Below are 22,234 nucleotides of genomic sequence, written 5' to 3' on the forward strand. Positions count from 1 at the left end.
TGGAGGTTAAATAACCTGCTGCTAAACAATGAGTGGGTCAGCCAAGAAATCAAAAAGGAAATCAAAAAATACATAGAGACAAATGAAAATGAAAGCAATGGACAATGATCCAAAATTTTTGGTATGCAGCAAAAGATGTTCTAAGAGGGAAATTTATAGCAATTTCACCACCAGTTTAACAGAATCAAAAAACTCACAACAAACAAATCCAGGACCAGACAGCTTCATGGGAAAATTCTACAAAACATTGAAAGAAGAGTTAATACCTATTCTACTCCAACCATTCCAAAATATTGAAAAGGAAGGAAAACTTCCAAATTCATTCCACGAGGCCTGCCATTACCCTAATCTTAAAACCAGATAAATACACCACTAAAAAAGAGAACTATAGGCCAATATCTCAAAAATCCTCAACAAAATATTATCAAACTAAATCAAACAATACATCAAAAATATCATTCACCACCATCAAGTGGTGTTTATTCCTGGGATGCAAAGATGATTCAATATTCACAAATCAATAACTGTGATACATCATGTCAATAAGAGAAAGTATTAAAAAAACTCATATGATCATTTGAGTAGATGCAGAAAAGACATATGACAAATAAAAAGGAATAAAAATGATCCAAGTTGGAAAGGAGGAAGTAAAACTTTCACTATTTGCAGATGACATGAAACTATATATAGAAAACCCAAAAAACTCTACCAAAAAACTGCTAGAACTGATAAATGAATTCAGTAAGGTTGCAGGGTACAAAATGAATGTACAGAAATTTCTGTACACTAATAATGAAGCAGCAGAAAAACAAAGTAAGAAAACAATTCCATTTACAGTTGCACCAAAAACAGTAAGATACCTAGGAATAAACTTAATCAGAACCTACTTTAAAACTACAATACACTGATGAAAGAAATTGAAGATGACACAAACAAATGGAAAGATATTCCATGCTCATGGATTGGAAGAACAAATATTGTTAAAATGTCCATAGTATCCAAAACAATCTACACATTTTTAAACTTATTTATTTATTTATTTATTTATTTAATTTAAATTCAATTTTCCAACATATAGTATAACACCCAGTGCTCATCCCATCAAGTGCCCTCCTCAGTGCCCATCACCCAGCTACCCCACTCCCCACCCACCTCCCCTTCCACAACCCTTTGTTTCCCAGAGTTAGGAGTCTTTCATGGTTTATCACCCTCTCTAATTTTTCCCACACATTTAATGCAATCCTATCAAAATACCAACAGTGTTTTTCACAGAACTAGAACAAATAATCCTAAAATTCGTGTGGAACCACAAAAGATCCTGAATAACCAAAGAAATCTTGAAAATGAAAAGCAAAACTAGGATCTCATTCCAGATTTCAAGTTATACTGCAAAGCTGTAGAAATCAAAACAGTATGCACTGGCACAAAAATAGACACATAGATCAATAGAACAGAATAGAGAGCTCAGAAACAAATCCATGATTATATAGTCAATTAAAAGTGCCAGGGTATCCATTTTTACAGACATTAAAGAGTTTAAGAAATCTATATTTTCTCTTAGATTTTATACTGTTTTACTTTTTATATTTCAATCTTTAGATTTATCTGGGTTTACTGTGCTATTGTACATAGGGAAGATGTTTAACTTTGTTTTTATTGAAATAGCAATCCGTTATCCCAGCACCATTTGCTAAACAATCTACATGGAAGATTATCTCTCACCAGCCATGGTATTTCTAATACAGCATTTATATTCCTGTGAATTGCCATAGTTGACCAAATCACAGTTATCAAGCGCAGGGTCTCATAGAAAACAGGGAATTGCTTGGGAAAACATGGTATAGATAAAAAGAACTACAATAAATAAATATTCTAGGAAATCGAATCCAATTTTGAACCAAATCAGTTTGGGCTGGTAAAGTTCTCACTGGTTAACAACATACCAAATTATTCCATAGCACTTACTGAGTGCCAGGCATTGTTCTAATAACTTTTTATGTATTCAATGCCTCATAACAAGCCTCTGAAGTAGGCATGGTAGTTATCCCTATTTTACAGACAATGAAAAAGTTAAGATACACAGAGGTTATGTAACCAAAATACTTTGACCCATTTCTGCGCTCTTGAATTTTATGGATCCTTCTAGCTCTGCACCTCACTTCTCATTCCTAAAGCTCTAAAATATATTTTAATATGTGGTAGGGTTTAGTTTCCCCTCATAACTCTTCTTCAAACATTCCTAGTGAATCTTATATGCATATTATTCGGGGTAGATTTTTTAAATAATTTTCTACAAGTTACAAAAACCCATTAGGATTCTTAAGAGATTGCATTGTTATTATGACAAGTTCCACTAAATTAAGCCATTGATACTACAGAAACTTCTTGTCCAGGTTTTTTACCCCTTTTGATTAGGTCTTTCTTTATTTACCTCAGTAGAATTCATAGTGTTGTCCTACAAGCCCTGCACAATCCTTACTAAATTTGTTCCTTAGTATTCTATGTATTTTTTCTCATCTGGCTTATTTTTCACTATACTGCTTAATTAGTTGTTGCTAATAGAGAAAAAATAAATTTTTTAGTATGTATAGTCTATCTGACCTCTATTGATGCTTTTACTAGTTTGTGTATTCCTTTTTTCTGCTTTCTACAGACAATCGTATACACTGTAAATAATAATTTTATCTTTCCAATAATTATGTGTTATTTATTATATCATTTTTTGCCCTATATTGGCTAGAGCTTCAAGAACAATTAAAATGCTTTTGTAAATGATATGTGATTCAACCATGTTATCCCCAAAAGCTTTCTTGTACTTAAGTAGGCAAATCCAACTGTGAGCTAAATATTTAATGCATGCCTATTTTTGCTTGTTTATGTTATTTCCAAGTTGTATACATATAGTATTATATATTGATCATTACATTCCTGAGCCTTCATTAGGTATGATCATTTTATGAACATGATCTAAAATTTGTAATGCAAATTTCATATTCCGAATAATCATAGAACTTATAATGGTTGTATCATTGTTTTCATGATAAATTATTAATTGAACCTAAATGTATCTGATGCCAAATGCTGGCTCATGAACATAATTCTTATATGTAATGTTTCTATGGAAAAGTACAGTCTGCTTTTTGACTATCCGCTTAATTTGGTTTCCAAGATCATATTCCAGCAAGAAGCAGGAGCTACACATATAAAGTTAGCTTTAGATATTAAAAGCCTTCTATAAACTGTTGAATCTCAGGAGGGAATGCTGGGTATGTTGATATTGGAATAGTGAGCTAGGGGCCAAGTTGGGGTATCCTAAAAGCAAGAAAGTCACAAATATTTCAAGTCAATGAGGCCAAACACAATAATATAGCTAACAAACAAAATCTCTCAGGACCTATAATGACCATTGCATACATTAAATATGAACTCAAGAGAGAATTTCCCAAACTGTTTGGATCACGGTTAAACAGACAGTTTCTGCAGATTGCTTAATACAAAGTAAATGGTGTACAAATTGGCATTTCCTGATCTCTGGTTTTGTGAGAGTGATTCCCCACCCCCAAATCCCAGAACATATTTTAACAATTTAATAACTAAGTTCTATTAAGGTGGCTTCAATTTAACTCTTTTGTTCTTTTCCTTGAGCAATCAATGACCCATGTGACACCCCAAACCGAACCCAGATCACTCCTCTCTTGTGCTCTTTTGTGACAAAAAGCAAGTAGCCCCTAGGGTAGGAGGTGGAGTTGAAAACCGGTTTGGAGGGCAATGGTCAGGTCAACTGGAGTTGGCAGTCCCCACCCAGGAAGAGTGAGTACTGGGATTGATCCTAAAGGGCCTCTGCACTGTGGGCTCTATCATCTCTCTGAAGCATTGACAGACATACAGTTCTTGGTTGCCCTTAGCCCTCCTGAGGCACAAAATAGAAAATGGGATTTAGATGCAGTTTTTACCTCCAAAGAAGGTGGAGAAGATGACTTCCCACAGCTCTGATGTCAGAGATGTGAGAAAAACCCCTATAAATGCCCAAGATTGGCCAATCTCCATGTTGACCTGTTTTCTGGTTCATCAATAATGTCCCCAAATACGATGGGTTTACAAAAACTTTAATAAGAAATTTTAGTCAAAGGGATCAAAGTTCCTTATTTTATTTCTCTGGAAACCAAGAATGTGTTTCATTCTGTGAGCACAGCCAATTACCCTGGGGAAGTGATTCCTTACTGGTAAACAGTCAACCTGCCAAGATCTGTGAAAAGTCTGAGATTTTTCTCTACTTGCAAGCTAACAAATTAGCTGTTATCATTTCATGGATGCTGGAAGAAGGGACAGGACTTCTAGGTTGGCCACAAAAGACTCTAATCACTCAGAGCGTAAAAGGCAACTGTTCTCCAGCTCCCCAGTCCTACAGAGCACCCTGGGTGGATGCTGCACACGCAGATTTGCATTACAGATGAAAATTCCAAATTAGAAGAACCCCGGTCTTTTATAATGGGCTGCCAGCAAACCTGTCTAATTTTTGCCTGCAAGGAGAAATTTTCTTTATTACATTGGGTAGTCAACAAAACTGCCCTCAGCTCCATAGAGAGACACTATCTTACTTATTCTTCTAATGCTGTTCACTATACAAACATCCTTGAAAAGATAATCTACAAAATGTACCCCTAAAACTAACACAATGTGATATGTCAACTATTACCTCAATTAAAACACACACACACACACACACACACAGGGAAATGAAAGAAGAGACAAAAGACAAATCCCACGGGGGGAAAAAAAGAAAGATAATCCAGAACAAAGAAAAACAGTGCCTCTGCATGCAAAATGTGCAGAACTGTTAGAGACTTGTCTTAGTCAGTTGAGGCCACTATAACAAAAATAGCATATATTGGTTGGCTTAAATAACATATTTATTTCTCACAGTTCTGGAAGCTGAGAAGTGTAAGATCAAGGTGCCGCAAGTTCCATGTCTGGCAAAGGCCCACTTCCTGGTTCACTGATGGTCATCTTTTAACTGTGTTCTTATATGGCATAAGGGGTGAGGGACATTTCTGGAGTCTCTTGCAAGGTCACTAATTACATTCATAATGACTCCATCATCATAAACTAAGCACCTCCTACAAGCCCACCTCCAAATATCATTACACTGGGGATAAGATTTAAACACACGATTGGGCCAGAGTGGCACAAGCATTCAGTCTGTAGCAAGATCGATGAAGAACTGTCCCCCCACACAATTCTATTTATCAAGCTTTCAAAAAAAAAAAAAAAAAAAACCCACAATCTACAGACTCACCACTGATATCTTATCTCACATTGATAAGGAGAAAAAAGAGTGCTTTCTCCCTCTTTGTAAGAGAATTTCAAAAGAGAACCAAAGCTTGATTTGGAAGGGAATAAGGAACATGATGCCAGCAGTGTATAGTTCTCCTTTTGCTATTCTCCATCTCCCAGCCTTGCAACATTACAAGCCCAGCTGTTAGCCACATGCAATCACTTGAGCCACAAAGAGTATGAGAATAAAAATATTAGCATTATTTCCATGGCATTGGATTCACATGGTTGTTACAGAAGTAACCTCAGCATACTACAATAGTTATTTTGCTCTTGAATGTCTTAACAGCCAAGGGAGGGGGGGGGATTCTCTTTATTTGAAAAGGGTTTAAAATGAAAGTACCTGTTATACATCTTTGCTGGAGAATGATGGGAAATGAATTTGCTGAAACCATATGGAAGAGAAGAAGGAATCAATTAAAAACAGAAATCTAAAAACAGAGAACCGCAGTATGGTAATCATACTATGGAAATGGGGATCAGGGATCCATACAAAAAAATGTTTCCTAGAATTCAAGATTCCATACGTCATCAGCTAATTCTACTTTTGACTGAGGACATATGGTTCTGACAAATCGCCTTCAATTTTTTACATTCTGAATTGTCATTTGCCTTGGTGGTGAGATGGAAATAATAATTGAACTGGGAAGTCAGGGAACATTATTGGATGTCTTCTCAGAATGATTTTGAGTCTTAGTTTCCCCACCAGTAAAATGAGAAGCTACACACCCTGTGTCAAGTTTTCCAGCCCTCAAACACTAGTGCACTCTTCAGAGAAGGAAATTTAATTCATTTTAATACATTCCCATTATTAATTGATGCATAGTCATAACCTAAACGAACCATTCATGCCTGAAAATGGAAATTTTCATGAATGGAAATCACAACCTAAGCTGGTAAAATCCAGATAAGGTGAACAAATTCACGTGAATCCTTATAGCTTATCTACTTCATCATCCCATTTAATGTGGTATGTGCATTCCTTTTTCATCAATATAACTTTAGAGGACTCTCCATACTGCCCCTTTAGAACAAAAAGTCATCCCTTTAGAATGTGATGATTGAGAAAATACATGAACAAAACAACCAGTATGAATTCCATAATGCTTTTAATATTCAAATCTATTTTACTTAATGCATGTATTTGAAAAATAGTAAATAATTCACATTATTAAAGAGAATACAGTACTTTGGGTGTATATGATCTCACAGACTCACTGCAGTAACCAGTGTCTTTACCCTCTCACCAACCCCACCCCAAGTGTCTTCAGCCCATATGCTGAGAACTACTCCTCTACAGCATGCCATCATAGACTAATTTGGGGGGAGAAAGGGAATTCAATAAATATTTTTATTTTAAAGATTATTAGAAATGGAGTATTAGAAAACAATCAGTAGCAAAACTAAAGTTAGATGTCAGATGTCTTCTTTATTTCATTTTTATTCTGGAATATGACCAGTCATTCTTTTGTAGATGGTGCCAATGGTGCCCTAGCCAGATCCCATTTACCTGGCCAATACTTTGATCCTTCAACTGCTCTATGGGCTGCAACCAGCTCACAGATGTACTCCTCACCTGAGAATTGCCTCCAAAAGAGCTGCCTTGTCTGGAAATCCTCTGAAGGTTACACCTCACACTTCACACACACACACACACACACACACACACACAGAGGCATCTTATAAGCAGTAATGGACTGATGTAGGGGCACAGAAGACCCACTTCCCTTGCTCAAGGCAGGACACCTCTGTGATACCACTCATGCTCCAGAATTCCATGGGGTCAGGTTGAGGTTAGACTTTAGCTGAACTTTCATCTTTTCCCAGCTTCTTCCCCTGCCCTATCCTGGTTCCCTTACTTCTCTACAAGTTTTTTCTGAGAGTACTCTGTCAATGATTCACTGGCACAAAAATCCCCAGTTCGGGCTCTCCTTCTAGAGAACATGACCTAAGACACTCTCCTTCAACTTTTCCATAAATGGAACTGACAACTCTATGAAGCATGCCCCTCTGTTTTTGGACAGTTGTTATAATGAGAAAGTTTTATTTATTATTATTATCATTATTATTATATTCTAATTACATCTGCCTCTGTGATTCCCACCCATGGGTCTATGTAGAATGAATCTCATTCCTTTTCCACATTGACAATCCCTCATATTTGAGAGGGGAAAAGCATATGTCCTACTCAAATCTTGTTTTCTAGGCTGTGAGGAAAAAATAAAGTCTTCTGTTGATTTTTTTTTTTTAATCACAGAATGATATTTTAACTCAGGGTAATGTCTGTCTGACAACAAAATTGCATGACAATAAAAAATCTACCAAAGGAAAATTTGAAGAAGACTATGTTCCTTCCAATCCACTGTCTGAGGGGGCTGAGGTTAGTGTGGAGAGACCAGCCCGGTACAAGAATGAGAAGAGCAAATCTCAGAAAAATAAATAAATCAGACATAAATTACTTAAAACCAGACACAGTGGAAGGCTGCAAAGGTCCCATGGAATAGAAACCTTCTCAGGAGGACATCTCGTATAGGTAGGTCAGAAAGAAACTCTAGGACTCAAATGTGTATATGTCAATGTACACAGCATGTATATACTTAAGATTTTTTTAAAATATTTTATTTTTTTTTATTTATGAGAGACACAGAGAGAGGTAGAGACACGGGCAGAGGGAGAGGCAGGCTCCCTGAGGGGAGCTTGATGTGGGATTCAATTCCAGGACCCGGGGATCACGACCTGAGCCAAAGGCAGATGCTCAACCACTGAGCCACCCAGCCATCCCTATATTTAAGATTTTTAGATATGAAAAGGTAAATACTGTCTCAGAATCATGAAGATGTATTGATGAGATGCATGCCTAGAATACAGCACTAAAAGAGCACAGTATGCCTTGTTCGAACAGAATGTTTAATTTGAAAGGATAGTGTGGGGAAACGATGTCAAGAACGCATATAGTCTTCCTATACTTTCCACTCAATGAATCATTCCCTTTTGAACAAGACATACTGTACTCTTATGGTCCTGTTCTTGACATGCATCCCCCCCCCACACACACACACAAGAATGCATATGTTCCTATGAAAAAATATACTTGAAGCTTTTGTTTGAACTGGGAAGAAATATCACTAGGTGACTTTACAGAGTTTTCTGAATCTAAGATTAAATAAAGCAAGCGTCTTAAAGGTTCAATGATGTGAAAAAAGATTCCTGAGAATCATTGACTCTTAAAGCTACAGGAAAACTTGAGGCCATCGGCATTCCAAGTAAAAGAAATTGTAGCCTAGAGCATAATCCACCTACTTTAATTCTATTAGGAATGTATGAAACCCTTGGAGCACTTCCTCTACTTTGTTTCATCTATTCTTAGAGTGCTTCTTGCAGGTAAAGCAGTCATCAATAACCCTGCTTTACTGACCAGAAAATGAAAGTGACTCCCCAGCTAAGCAATTCCCACATGGCCAGGCAGGATGAAAAGTCAGTTCCTGAAGGCATCTGGTAATCTTCCTACGACATCACTGTTTTCCCAGCTACCAGTTATCTCAGCAAATGTTGCCAAGATTTTCTAAAATCAAAACAAAAATACGTATTCTCTTTAAAACGTATACATATTTACATACATACATGATATGGATAAGAAACACATTCGAGAAAAGAAAAAACTGGTCGGGAGTTACCACTCCAAAAAGACTGGAAGTCAATATTTATTTAAGGCTTCCGGTCAGTCGATACCACTTTGTCAGACATTTAATCATGTGACTTGAATCTCTCCATCCACGTGGTTCCAGGCAAAATCATTAGAAGCTAGTAAATAAGAGCCATGTTTAGATGAGATTTTGCAAAGGCCGCCCTGGAAAGGCAGGGCAGCGCCAAAATTCCAGGACTGCCCTTGCAAAAGAAGCTCCGTACTGGAAATCCGGGATCATATTCTAGTCTGGCTCTGAGCCATGTGACCTTGGGTGAATCAAGTCAACACTCTGCACCTGAACTTCTCGCTTTCTAAAATTGATTCAACTACCCTGATCAACTTCTGTACTGTCTAAACTATCAACGATACTGATCAGCCTCAACTATACCGATCCCCGACTTGCAACATCTCTAAGTCATCGCCTATCGGGAAACCTGGTGAGAGCTCCCCACTCTCCCACAGTCTGGTTTAGCTTATAATCCTCTTGATTTGCAATGTGTTGGAGCCAGCTCAGGTCAGCAGGAAAGCTCACAGGTATGTTTAGCCTGATTTCTGCAATATTTTTAAAATATCTAAAAAACTTAACCAAGCAATTATTTCTTTGATTCGCTCAATTGGGGATAAAATTTTTTAAAGAGACTGTAACTTTATAACTCTCGACCATACTACTACTATTTTGGTTCAGCAATATGCTTCTTCTTCCCTCCTCCCCGCCTTGCCTGTATTAAGCGATGTTAAAATATGCTGTCACACTAGAGACTTGTGGGGGATTTAATGCCAGACTTCATGTTTTGGCACCCATAAATAGTCGGCCACAGTTCCAATCTGAGAAAGATATAGATGCATCTCGAGCTATTGGCTCTCAGCTGGTGGCTTCTCAAATGTCTCCATTTCCCTCAGCCCCTTCACACTCACTACCAAGCAAATAGGTAGGTTTCTAATGAGATTAACTGCTGGGTAATGATATAAAATGGTGTGCTAGGCTGAAATACAATAACCTAGATGAAAACAAAGCCCCCTATCATTCTCCACCCCATGCTCTGGCGCCTCACCACCTGGGTCAGTGGACCTGAGCTCACAGCCCTCACTGGCCTCCTGCAGAGGAGCCAAGGGGGAGCTCAGCCTCAGCTCCTCAGTCTCCTGGGGGATCTTACTCCCCAAAGTTTCCCCCAGATCCTATCTCAGATGTCCAGGCTCCCGTGGTGGCTGGGGCTATTCTCACAGCACTGACCTAACTCCCTGACGGATCTCACACACCCATCATCCATTGTCCCTCTGGGAACAGAGTGGGCCCCTACTCCCCTGGGCAGGGTCTTGATAATAAAACAGTATTGTTTTGCAAAAAACAAAAACAAACAAACAAAAAAACAAAATAAAAAAAATCTCTGTAGTTAAATATATGTTACCAACCTTGGACTTTCAGTTTCTTAAAAGAAAAACAAACCAGAAGTAGAGACAGTGCATTCATCTCATTACATCTAATTCTCCACCAACAAGAATACTCAAGTTTCACTATCCAGTTGGGTGTTCAAATGAGGACATCTTTCTAAGGAAAACTTTCATAATTTCATGACCTAGTAGAATTAATTTTTCTTTTCACATTTTGAATTGCTACCATAAATACAAATACAAATTCAGCAGTCAGAAATTTTTAGCACCTTAATTTAGGTAACCAATGACTGCATAACTTGTTTATTTGTATATTAGATATAAGCTTTTAAGTATATTGTAACATTACCAGTGTTTCTTTGGCTGAATTTTCACAATTATTAGTGACAAATTTTGAGAAGGGAGGGAGTTTGGGTGAGTGGGAGCCCAAGAATGTTTACTTAGCTGCCTTTCTTTATTCACTGTAAATATTTCAGTTAAAAGAGTGTCGGGGGCTTCTGGGTAGCTCAGTCGGCCGAGCATCTCTTTTGGCTCAGGTCATGATCCCAGTGTCCTGGATTGAGCCCTGCATGGGGTCCCTTAGCAGGGAGCCTGCTTCTCCCTTTCCTGCTCCCCCTGTTTATTCTCTTGCTCTCTCGTTCTCTCTCTCTCTGTCAAATAAATAAACAAAACCTTATATAAAAAAAGCCATGTAAGAGCAGGTGGTTGGATCTTTCTGTTTAAAAAAAGAAAGCAGTTTTGCTTTCATCACTCATCCCATCCCATCAGTGGCTGCCTAATCTCACTTGCTGGTGTCATGCAAGAAATGGATGCTTTTAGATACCAAGCTCTTACACATGTTCATTGTGTTCATCTTTTGATCCTTCACCTCTCTGCTCCTTTGTGATGTTAAAACACCTCAAAGCTTTGACTCAAATGGTGTCAAAACATAAAGACACAGTGTTGAATCCGCTCATGAAGCCTCAAAACCAGTTATTCTATCCTCGCCATGTGTCCGCCATTCGCAACAGAGTAGTGAATCACAGGGCAGGGAAGTGAATCACAGCCACACCAAGAATTCCCCCTTTCTACTCTACCAGCTGTTTCTAAAGAATTGTAGAGATCTGAGCTCAAAGTGTACCCAGAAAATTTGAGATGGACTTTTTCTCACATACAACGTGTCAGAACTACACAATCAACCACCTTGACAGTCATCTGTTCATTTACAAAAAGAGTAAGTCGTCTGTTCATTTAAAAAGAGTAAGCATGTCACTAAAATTTATTTCCAACAGCTACAGAACAGTTCATTAATTTTATTATAGTCAGAACCCATGTTACCCACATGTGGTTCTTTTTCCCTATTTCCTCTTCCCTCTCTTCTCCCTTTGTTGCATTAAATTGATCCTATGTCTCCCTTTTTACTGCTTTGTCCTCGTTCCCCTCCTATGGATCCCTAAGGGGTTGCCCCAGGACTGTATAATAATCCAAGAAAATTCCTGGGATTCCAAATGTAGGGGGTGGTTCAGGAAATCTTACACAGAGACCCTGGAAAGACAGAGTGGTTCCTGTAAATCCATTCATATGGTCCAAGTGGGTGAGGGAATTGGCTGACAAACATTAATGTAAAATGCTAAAATCCAAATCTCCACAAAACAGCCAAATTTGTAAAAGAATTTTCTTCTTCTCAACAATTTGTTCACTCCATATTTGTCCTTCCAATATTTCCACCAGTCATGATTCCATTTTTCCACTGTTGTCTCCTGAACTTGGGCAAACCTGGTCACCTAACACATCCAATAAACTGAAGTTCATTCACTGGCCCATCTCTGTATTTGCTGAAGGTAACCAAGATTAGAGAAGAAATTCACTAACACTAGGAAACAAACTAAAAAGATATGCCACTAATTAGAGTGAAAGCTAAGTAAAACACACATGCACACACATACACACACACACACAAGAGGCCTTCTACTTGTCGGATTCAACAATTTCGGACATCAGACGCAGGGATGCAACTGTCCTGTTGGAGGGCCCCTCTCCTCTTTAGTGCTGCTATCTATGCCCCCGTTTTAGATGTTGCCTGGTACCAATGTGGGCTTTTACAGAACTTCAAATAATATGCATATATGTAAATAATGTTCTGTAAATACAAAAATCAACACTGCTTTTTTTCTAACAGCTCACTCTTCCCAAGAAGTGTTCCTATAACAAATAAATGGACAAGTTTTTACTTCCCTCTAACCCTAAATTGTGGCCTATTATTCTGTGGGACGGTAATCAGTGGCCAAGCCAGCAGGGACATTGGAATATCGGCAGTGAAACCCGTCACCACAGCACCTGCAGTCTATTGCATCACTACTGTGGGATGAGGGCACGTGGATTTTTAAAGGTATTTTTTAAAAGCCTTTGAACACAGACAGACCCTGACTTGCATTCTATAGACCCCTGATTGGGTCTGTAAAATGACATAGCCAGGCCGGCCTGCCCCGCAGCTTCTTCACTTTAATGTGAGGCTCCCAAATGGGCCTTTATTGGGAAGGAGGTAGCATGTATCACTCAGTACTTTCTAAAGGCAACAAAAGAGTACTCGCCAAATTGTGCTTAGGAATAAGCCAATTTAATCACCTATTAAATCACACATCAACCTTTATACCACAGCTTTCAAGTAGCATCCAGATAAAACTGCAGAGTGGTTCTGGTGTTAACTGGCTCACTTCTTTCACAGCACTCCTAGCCAAGGCCACCGTCCTCCTTTTGCCAGTCCATTCTCTTTTATTGCCAAGTTCTGGGTAACTCTCCATTCGTTCACCAAATATTTGCTGAGTACATACTAGGCATCAACAGTGTTCTGGGCTTAGGGATAAAAAGAAGCACCAATAAACATGGAACTCACTGGGGTACAATCAGTTAACATCCAACTCTTGGTTTTGGCTCAGGTCATGATCTCAGGGTCTTAAGATCAGGCCCTGCTTCTGTAGCTCCATGCTCAGCACAGAGTCTGCTTGAGTTTCTCTCTCCCTCCTTCTCCACCCCTCCGCACCATGCTCTTTCTCTAAAATAAATAAGTATATTTTTAAGATATTATTTATTTATTCATGAGAGACACAGAGAGAGAGGCAGAGACACAGGCAGAGGGAGAAACAGGATCCCTGCGGGGAGCCCGATGCGGAACTCGATCCCAGGACCCCAGGATCACAATCTGAGCCAAAGGCAGATGCTTAACCACTGAGCCACCCAGGTGCCCCAATAAATAAATCTTTTTTTAAAAATCTCATTCATTTGGGGAATATAAATAATAGTGAAAGGGAATAGAGGGGAAGGGAGAAGAAATGGGTAGGAAATATCAGAAAGGGAGACAGAACATGAAGACTCCTAACTCTGGGAAACGAACTAGGGGTGGTGGAAGGGGAGGAGGGTGTGGGGTGGGGGTGACTGGGTGACGGGCACTGAGGGGGGCACTTGACGGGATGAGCACTGGGTATTATTCAGTATGTTGGCAAATTGAACACCAATAAAAATAAATTTATTATTTAAAAAATCATGGAACTTGAATTCTACTGGGTGACACACAGAATAACCAACAAACATAATATATAAGTATGTCACATAGTATATGAGGATGTAAAACATGTTATGGAGAAAATGCATCAGGGTGAAGGAGGCCCAGGACGATGGGCAGGGTCTGGAATTTAAACAGAGGTCAGGGATGCTTCACGGAGAAGGTGACATCTGAGCAAAGATGGAAGGCAGTGAGCAAAGAAGACACAGCATTACTTGAGGGGAGGGCAGTTCAGGCAGAGGGAATACACAGGGCTGAAGCTAGAGGCAGGGTGTGTTCTTGATGCGATCAAGGAAGAGGAGGGAGAGCAGCCTGGGAGGAGAAGGAAAGCCAGAGAAGAGGAAGAGGGACGGGCAGGAAAGTCATGGTGGTTCCCAGATCTGGGAGGACCTCGTAAGGACTTCAGCTCTTATTCCAAAATGACGCGGAGAGCCATTGTAAGGTTTGAGGAGAGGAGGGATTGATCTGGCTGGAGTGTCACACAGATCATTCTGGCTGCTGCCCTGCAACAGACTGCAGAGATGAGAGGCTAGTCAGAGACTGAGGCCATCATGGGAGTGGTGGTCGCAGTGGGCATGGTGAGAAGGCATCGAACTCTGGACACATTCTGAAGGGAGAGTCAGCACCAGTCCCTATGAGCTGTGAGGGAAAGGAGGCTGACTCCGGGGTAGTGGCCTGAGCAAGTGAAGGATGGAGCAGCAGGGGTGGGGGTGAGATCGGGAGTGCACATCTGGATATGTTGAGTTGGGAGACATATTAGATACCCAAGTAGGGAAGTTGAAGAAGCAAATGCATATCAGCCTATAGCCCAAAGGAAAGATCCAGGCTGGAGACATAAACTTGATTTGGGTCACATCTAAACCCATGAAACTGACTGAGATCACCCGAAGTGAGTGAAGATGGAAAGGGCAAGAGGCCCAAAGTCAAAGCCCTGGGTTCTGCAGAGGCTGGGAGTAAGGGAGGTACCAGCAAAGGAGACTGAGAGAAATGGGCCAGTGAGATAAGAGGAAAACAAAGGAGCATCCTGGAAGCCAAGGGAAGAAAGCTGCTTCCAGAAGAGAGTGATCAGCTATGTTGAGCGTCAATAATAGATCATATAAAATGAAGACTAAAATGGGCCATTAGACATCATAATTTGAAGATCTTTGGTAATCTTGACATGAGAATTTTGGGGAGGGGGACATAAATTTGATTGGAAAGGAAAGAGAATAAAAAGAGAGGAACTGGATATAATAGGTATAGACAATTCTAGAACTGTGCCGTGAAAAGTGGCAGTTGGTAGAGCTTGGGAGAGAGAGCTACTGGCAGATGTGGGGTCAAAGGAAGTTTTTTTTATACCATTAATATGAGAGAAATATGAATATGTTTGTATGGTGAGAGCAACAATTCAATAGGAGGAAACTGATGATATAGGAGAGAGTATGTTCGCCAAGCAGCATTAAGAGTCCATTTAGGATTTATATTCATAAATTTAAAATGATAAGAGTCAGCACGGTTATTTTTCTCCAGTCACATTCAGCTGCATGGGATCAAGCACTGAGTAGGTGGAAAGCTTAGCCAAGAAAGTTCAACAAAGTGAGAGCTGCAAGGGGACAGGCAAGGGAACGGTTTTAATGAGATATAAGGTATTGATAAGGAGGAAGGGGAAGGCAACAGGGAAGCACACAAGATAAGAGTATAGGTCCCAGTAGAGTTGAAGGATTGCTGGAGATAGTGTTATGGGCTAAATTTGTATCCTCTCAAAAATCTATATGTTGAAGTCCCCAGTACCTCCAAACATGACCTTACTTGGTAATAGAGTCAGTTGAGAAGTCATTAGTTGCATTAAGATGAAGCCATATTGGAATATGGTGGCTCCTAAATCCAATATAACCAATGTCTTTATAGAAATGGGAGATTTGGACAAGACAACACACATAGGGAGGACACCATGTGAAGACGAAGGCAGAGATTGGAGTGATGTATCTACAAGCCAAGGAATACCAGAGATGGCCAGCAAACCACCCGAAGACAGGGGAGAGGCATGGAACAGATTCTCCCTCATAGCCCTCAAGAGGAATCAACCTGCCCACACCTTGATCTTGGACTTCTAACCTCCAGAACTGTGTGAGAATAAATGCCTATTGCTTAAGCCCCCCAGTCTATGGTACTTTGTTACACAGCCCTAGAAAGAGTGCTAGTGGGAGTGCACTGGGGTAGGGGGTAGGGAGGAGTCAGAGAGTAGGACCCATATGTCACAATCACAGATGGCATACACAGGGTTAATGACAGGGTCTGGTATGACTTTGGGAGTAACAGAAAGTGGCAGACCAGACTATGAGAAGAGAGGTAGACAGGGAACTGAGAGATCAGGGGAATGGAGGGACTATCTATCTATAGGTTGAAATTGCCAAGAACAGAGACTGGAATTGGACCACGACGGTGAGGCCAGAGCACCAAGGAACCAGCTAGACATGACAGATGTCAATGAAGTGAGACGACCAAGTGGCATGACCTGACTACCTGAGTTTCAATACAAGACATCTTTAGGGAGGAAAGAGACTAATGCAGAAGTGACAAGGAGGAGCAAAAAGGAATTGCATCCCACCTCCAGGTCTACTAGCACAAAACCGTGAGGGAGAAAACAGCCACCACGTGACAGGGCTGCAGGAGAAGAGGAAGACGGCGTTCTCAGTGAAGAGCTGGGTTTTCATTAGAGCAAGATGGTGATGAGCATTCAAGGGCGAGGCTAGAGATATTGAGCTTTGCTAGCAAAGGACTGGCAGGGCTGAGACAGGGGAAGAAATGTCCTCCTCCATGCTCTTGAGCAATGCTGATCCAGATTGGACTAATTACCTTCTTTGCTCAAAACCGATATATGAATAGCAATAAATATTCAGTCTCCAGCTGCAGTTACTCACTTTATCTTAGAGGACTCATCAAATCTCCATTTTCTGGCTCTAGCTAGTTCTGTTCCACATTACTATACAGTTCAAAGCAGTAATGAGGCATGGCTTTTTTCTGGGACCCACAGAAATCATGGCTGCTGCACAAATTTCTATTCCTTCTAGAAAGGCATTCTTTGCTGCAAGGAGATGGGAGATAGCAAGGGGAAAGAACCCAAATTCCCAGCTGAGCATCTCCTAAGAGGCTCCCACCATTTTTTCAACATATGGAGTCATCCTGGTATCCTCTACTGTTTGGTTACCTTGAGCGTCTCCCTCGCACACCTGCCCTTTCCCCTTCCAGCCCAGAGGGGATTGATTTCATGCTCATTTAGGGTGGGCCATGGAAGTGCAGTCTTCATTCCTAACAGTACACTGACAATACAGCAAAGGCTGATAGTTGCATCCTTGTGGGTCATTCATTTATTATTCAACAAATATGTAGTGGCAAAAACTCGTTAAATATATAGCCAATAAACAAACTGATAGGTAACAGAGGATCCAGTAGTGAAAAGTAATATGAAGAAAAATAAAGCAGAGTAAGAGGAAAGAAAATGCACACAGGGAATGCCATGGTTAGTACCAGTTTTCCTCTCTTCATGTCTACAAGGTAAACCCCTAGTACGCTGCAATCGATTTCAAGCGGTTTCAAAGGATTGCATGCAACCGGCCTGCTGTTCTGCTCTGGACATTATAAGGCTGCAAAAGGTCACCACAAGTGTAGTACCTTCAACTTTGCTGATTTAGAAATCCAACGTTGTCAGTTCACCCAGGAGGAAAGACTCTGGGGAGCTGACTCCAGTTAACCATACAATGGGAAATACTTTTTAAACCAGAATGTTTATTTCTTGACCTATAATAGGAGCCATATCTGACCAGATAGCCAGGATCTGCTCCCTGCTCAGGCATGTCATTCTGGCAGAGAAGTCCTCTTGGGAAAAAAAAAAAAATAGTGTACCTTATTTAAATGTTTGGCTATCATGACAATCCTTAAGGACCCTCCTGCATGGATCCAGGCCTGGAGGTCCGTACTTGATGGGCAGGCTGTGACTTTTTGTGATTAGAGACTCCCTCATGTTGGATCAGGTTCATGAGAGCCACTCAGCTTGACAAGGAGAAGCTAGCCTGGATTTCAAACCCCACTGATTTATAGGGTTGGTGTTCTTATGCAGTAAACAACCTGGACAACTGTATATAGCACACCCAATGGAAGCAGAGAATTAAAACAAAAGTAATTGGGTGTAAAAAGGAATATTTCCTAAAAAGTATGTGGTACATGACAACAAGAAGGGTGAGTGTCATGTAACAAGTCCTTTTACACCTTCTAGTCTATTCCAAACATAAAAAATAAATCAGATTTGCTTTGTTAATCCACTTATAAAGTAGTTGATACAACCCTGAGCAAGTCTTTTTTTCTTCTTCTTCTTTTTTTTTTTTTTTTTTTTCTTCTTTTTTTTTAACATTCAATTTTGGTGGAAAATATTTTAAAGTCATTCTGAAAAATGTTCACATTTCCTGACTCTGTCTTCCTCCAAGAATAAATCAGGGCAACTTGACTGATGTGGGAGAGGCTGGAATCCCGGAAAGAAGGAGGTTAGACAATCTGAGTTTTGGCCCATCCAAAATAGCTGAAATGGTCAGTTCAGCAGAAGAGAATTATGCCCCCCAGGCCCACCCCCCAGAGGAGAGGATAGCAGACAGGCTTGCAAAGGCTGCCCCGAGCCTCCCCCTGCCCTACAGGCCTGATTCGCTCCCTCACTGGGCCACCCAGCATGGCCGAGCCCAAGGCCACATTTTTCTTTTCTTCTTATCCGTTTTTCCTTCTCCCAGGCTGGGCTTGAAGGACAATTTCTTAATCAGAAGAAATCAATTCTAAGACACTAATAATTGAACACACTGATCAGATCTGCCCCAAACATTGTGGGACATGAGGCAAGAATACGATGAAGTCCCAGAAACCAGACGTCTACATATTTAGAAGTTATAAATCAAAGCTAAAGAGCTGCTCAATGAAACATGTTCTGTTCTCCTACCTCATAAATGTGCCTTAAAAAGGCACCTGGAGGGGATCCCTGGGTGGCTCGGCGGTTTAGCACTGCGTTTGGCCCAGGGCATGATCCTGGAGACCTGGGATTGAGTCCCATGTAGGGCTCCCTGCAAGGAGCCTGCTTCTCCCTCTGCCTGTGTCTCTGCCTCGCTCTGTCTCTCTGTCTCTCATGAATAAATAAATAAAATCTTAAAAAAAAAAAAAAGGCACCTGGAACACCAGGTGTAAGAATGCAGGGGTACAGTGGGAGAGACTGATCCCAAGTGTACTCCAGCTCCTCCACGGCCTGGCTTCCACGTGGGGCTTCCTCCAGCCACTAGTAGACACCGCAGTTCCCAACAGTGGCGCTTCATCACCATCCCCACAAACGGCTGCCCCCAGCCTCCGCTGAGGCCTAAGGCTGTCTACAGTAGCATAAAAGCCTGTGCCAAACCTGGCCAGCTCAGGGCCATTTGAGCAGAACCTTCCAGGGGCCCAGTACCCTGATGGTCATCTAAATGCTCAGTCCCAGGTTATAGGTTGGTATATCCCCTTGAGCCCACAGACTCCCCATTGCATGGGGAGGGACATGACCAGAGCAGGTCCTCCACACCACTGAGCCCAAATTAGATCCTCTAGCCTGGATCAAAGGGTGGTATTGTCACTGAATATTTAATATTTAATTTTTATCTTAAGCACTTCAATCCATCTAATCTTCTCAAAATGTGGTCCAGAAGAAGCCTGTTAAAATATAAAGTCCTGGGGCAACTGGGTGGCTCAGTTAAGTGCCTGACACTGTTTCGGCTCAGATCATGGTCTCAGGGTCATGAGATCAAGCTTGCCCCACATGGGGCTCCAAGCTCAGCACAGAATCTGCTTGCACCTCCCCCTTTGCTCCTCCCCCTGCTCATGCTCTCTCTCTCTCTCTCTCAATAAATATTTTAAAATGTATATATATATATAAATTTATAATAATATAAATATAAAAATTCTTTAATCCCAATCCAGATCTATAATCAGATTATCTAGCTGGAGTTTCCAAACAGCTAGAGGTTAAAGCAAAGGAATCTGCTTTTCATGCTGAGTCATCAACTCTATCCCCCAAAAGCTGGGCCCCTGAATGAACTGATAAACTGCCCTCCCTTCTAGAGACATTGCGATCTCAATAACCCCGCTGGCCCTCCAGAAGCTGAGGCCAGACTCTTCAGCACGGTGTTAGATAAACATTGCTGCGTACATGGTACTCTCCAATTCCAGGAAACCATTACTTAATTCCTGGCAAGTTGCAATGTAATTTGAGTAGGTTGCAGCTTCTTTATACCAGTTGCAGTTAGCCAACTTCCTGGGAACATCATGGTCTCTTGATGAAGATCCTGGAAATAGGCATGGTTTCCCAATTGTAGTGTAGCAATTTTTATTATTATTATTAAGCTATGTACTTTTAAATTCCTGTTACCCTTTCTTTCACCTACTATTCAGCAGCCAGTGGGCACTTTCTGTACATGCCACCCTCAGAGTAGGAAAATCCAGGCAGAGTACAAACCATGGGTTAGGAGCTAAATCTATAGCAGAGACTATGTTCTGCAGGCCATGGCTTTCTATTGTAAGTGGCAGGTGTTCAAGAGAACAGAAGGTTTCTTTTTTTTTTTTTTTTCTTTAAAAAAAAAAAAGGCTGAACTTTATTCTACTTTAAAGATTTTATTTATTTATTCATGAGAGACACACAGAGAGAGACAGAGACAGAAGGAGAAACAGGCTCCCCATGTGGAGCCCAATGTGGAACTTGATCCTAAGATCCTGGGATCATGACCTGAGCTGAAGGCAGATGCTCAACCACTGAGTCACCCAGGCATCCCAAAGCTTAACTCTAAATATCAAGATCCAAACACCGAGGATTCAGAGAACCTTATGCCATGGACCATTGATGGGAGAAGAATGTAAATTAGATTAAAAGTAGATAGAAATTTAACAAATGGGGAGATATGTGCCTATATCACAGAAGATATAACTGGAATTCAGACACTGGTAAGGCCCTGAGAGTGTCCCTACCTCTCCATCCCCAACATGCAAGCTCTAAAGGGAACATGAGGAATAGCAAGTTAGACAAGCAGATAGAAACCTGAGATAAGTTCATGGAGGACTCTAAAGGAGAAAGGCCAGAGCCTGGCATCCTAGTGAGATGCAAGCCCCCAAGAGAAACCAACATGGCATGTGAATGATAGATGAACAATGGTGGAAGCACATAGCCAAGCAGATGAGTCTCAGAGAGCCTTGTATACCCCAGCAGGGCACCAAAAAAAAAAAAAAATGGAATTAAGAGGAACTATATGCTGGAAAAGGGTTCTCGGACCAGAAGTGGTCCCTGAGAGAGAAGAACATGGAATATATGAACGTAACAACTGAAGGCCATGATGGCGCCAGTGATGTCACCATCCGTTCAGCAAGAGACAAAATGCCCAAGATCCAGTAGGATGAGTCATACCTTGGCAGAGGCCAGCAGAGACAGAAAGTACCTTAGCCTGAATTTACCTCTTTCCACCCCACCCTCATGCTAGAGCCCCTTGCTGAAGAAGAACGAGGAGGAAAGGAATCTGAGTTCAAACTTGAAGCAATTGTCACCTTTGTCAATTTCCATCATCTACCATTGGCAGAGATTAGAACCAGAAAGCAAAGTTACATTTCATTACAGAATAATACGATTACGTTTTTGCACACTGGGGTCACACAGCCTGACACCGTAACATGTAAAATACCAAACCTGCCAGAGAAGCAACAGATTTCTTGGACCTCGTTGGTTCAGTGTGTGGCTATTTCTAGACCAGTGAGTGTCAATTTTTGCCAGCTTCCTTTTGTGAGGTCTTTTCCTGACTCTCAGATTCCTGAATTCAGATTCTGGGAGTACACGTCCTCTGAAGCCCTATATGAGCCCCGTCGTACCTTACACATCCTCACACACTATCCTCAAACGCCTAACCAGTGCATGTCACTGTCATGTCAGGTCTGAGACTGGATTTTACTCTGTGTACAAGTGAATCAGTGACTCTGTTACCATTCACAGATGCTGGCAAAAGACATGAGGTTTGTAGGCCAAAGACAAAGGTCTTGATTACTCTCAGCATAGTCAGAAGCATGAGTTCCTATTTGCCCATCTATATCTGAGTTTATATTTATCAGTATATTTGCCTTGGTTACAATTACCCTCAAAACCCATAGGGCAACGTCATGGGCCCAGATCGATGATAGGCATGCAGTGGCTTTCCATCATAACTGTCTTGGAAGGATCCATACTTTTATAGCAAACAGTAAGGTAGATTTACAGCTCGGAGTGCTTGTTATCA

At 40.8% G+C, this 22,234-nt stretch overlaps 2 long non-coding RNA genes across 3 annotated transcripts in view; one reads left to right on the plus strand and one right to left on the minus strand.

Annotated features, from left to right (window-relative positions):
* LOC140613081 (uncharacterized) overlaps nucleotides 1-22,234 on the minus strand; it is a 412,316-nt gene that overhangs the window by 366,224 nt on the left and 23,858 nt on the right. The gene's annotated exons all lie outside the window — the stretch shown is intronic.
* LOC140613524 (uncharacterized) lies at nucleotides 9,118-16,077 on the plus strand. Its single transcript, XR_012014519.1, has 2 exons — nucleotides 9,118-9,553; nucleotides 15,834-16,077. It is a non-coding gene; the product is annotated as an uncharacterized lncRNA (long non-coding RNA).

The sequence above is a fragment of the Canis lupus genome, chromosome 21 (assembly GCF_048164855.1).
Source record: "Canis lupus baileyi chromosome 21, mCanLup2.hap1, whole genome shotgun sequence".
Classification (NCBI taxonomy): Eukaryota; Metazoa; Chordata; class Mammalia; order Carnivora; family Canidae; genus Canis; species Canis lupus.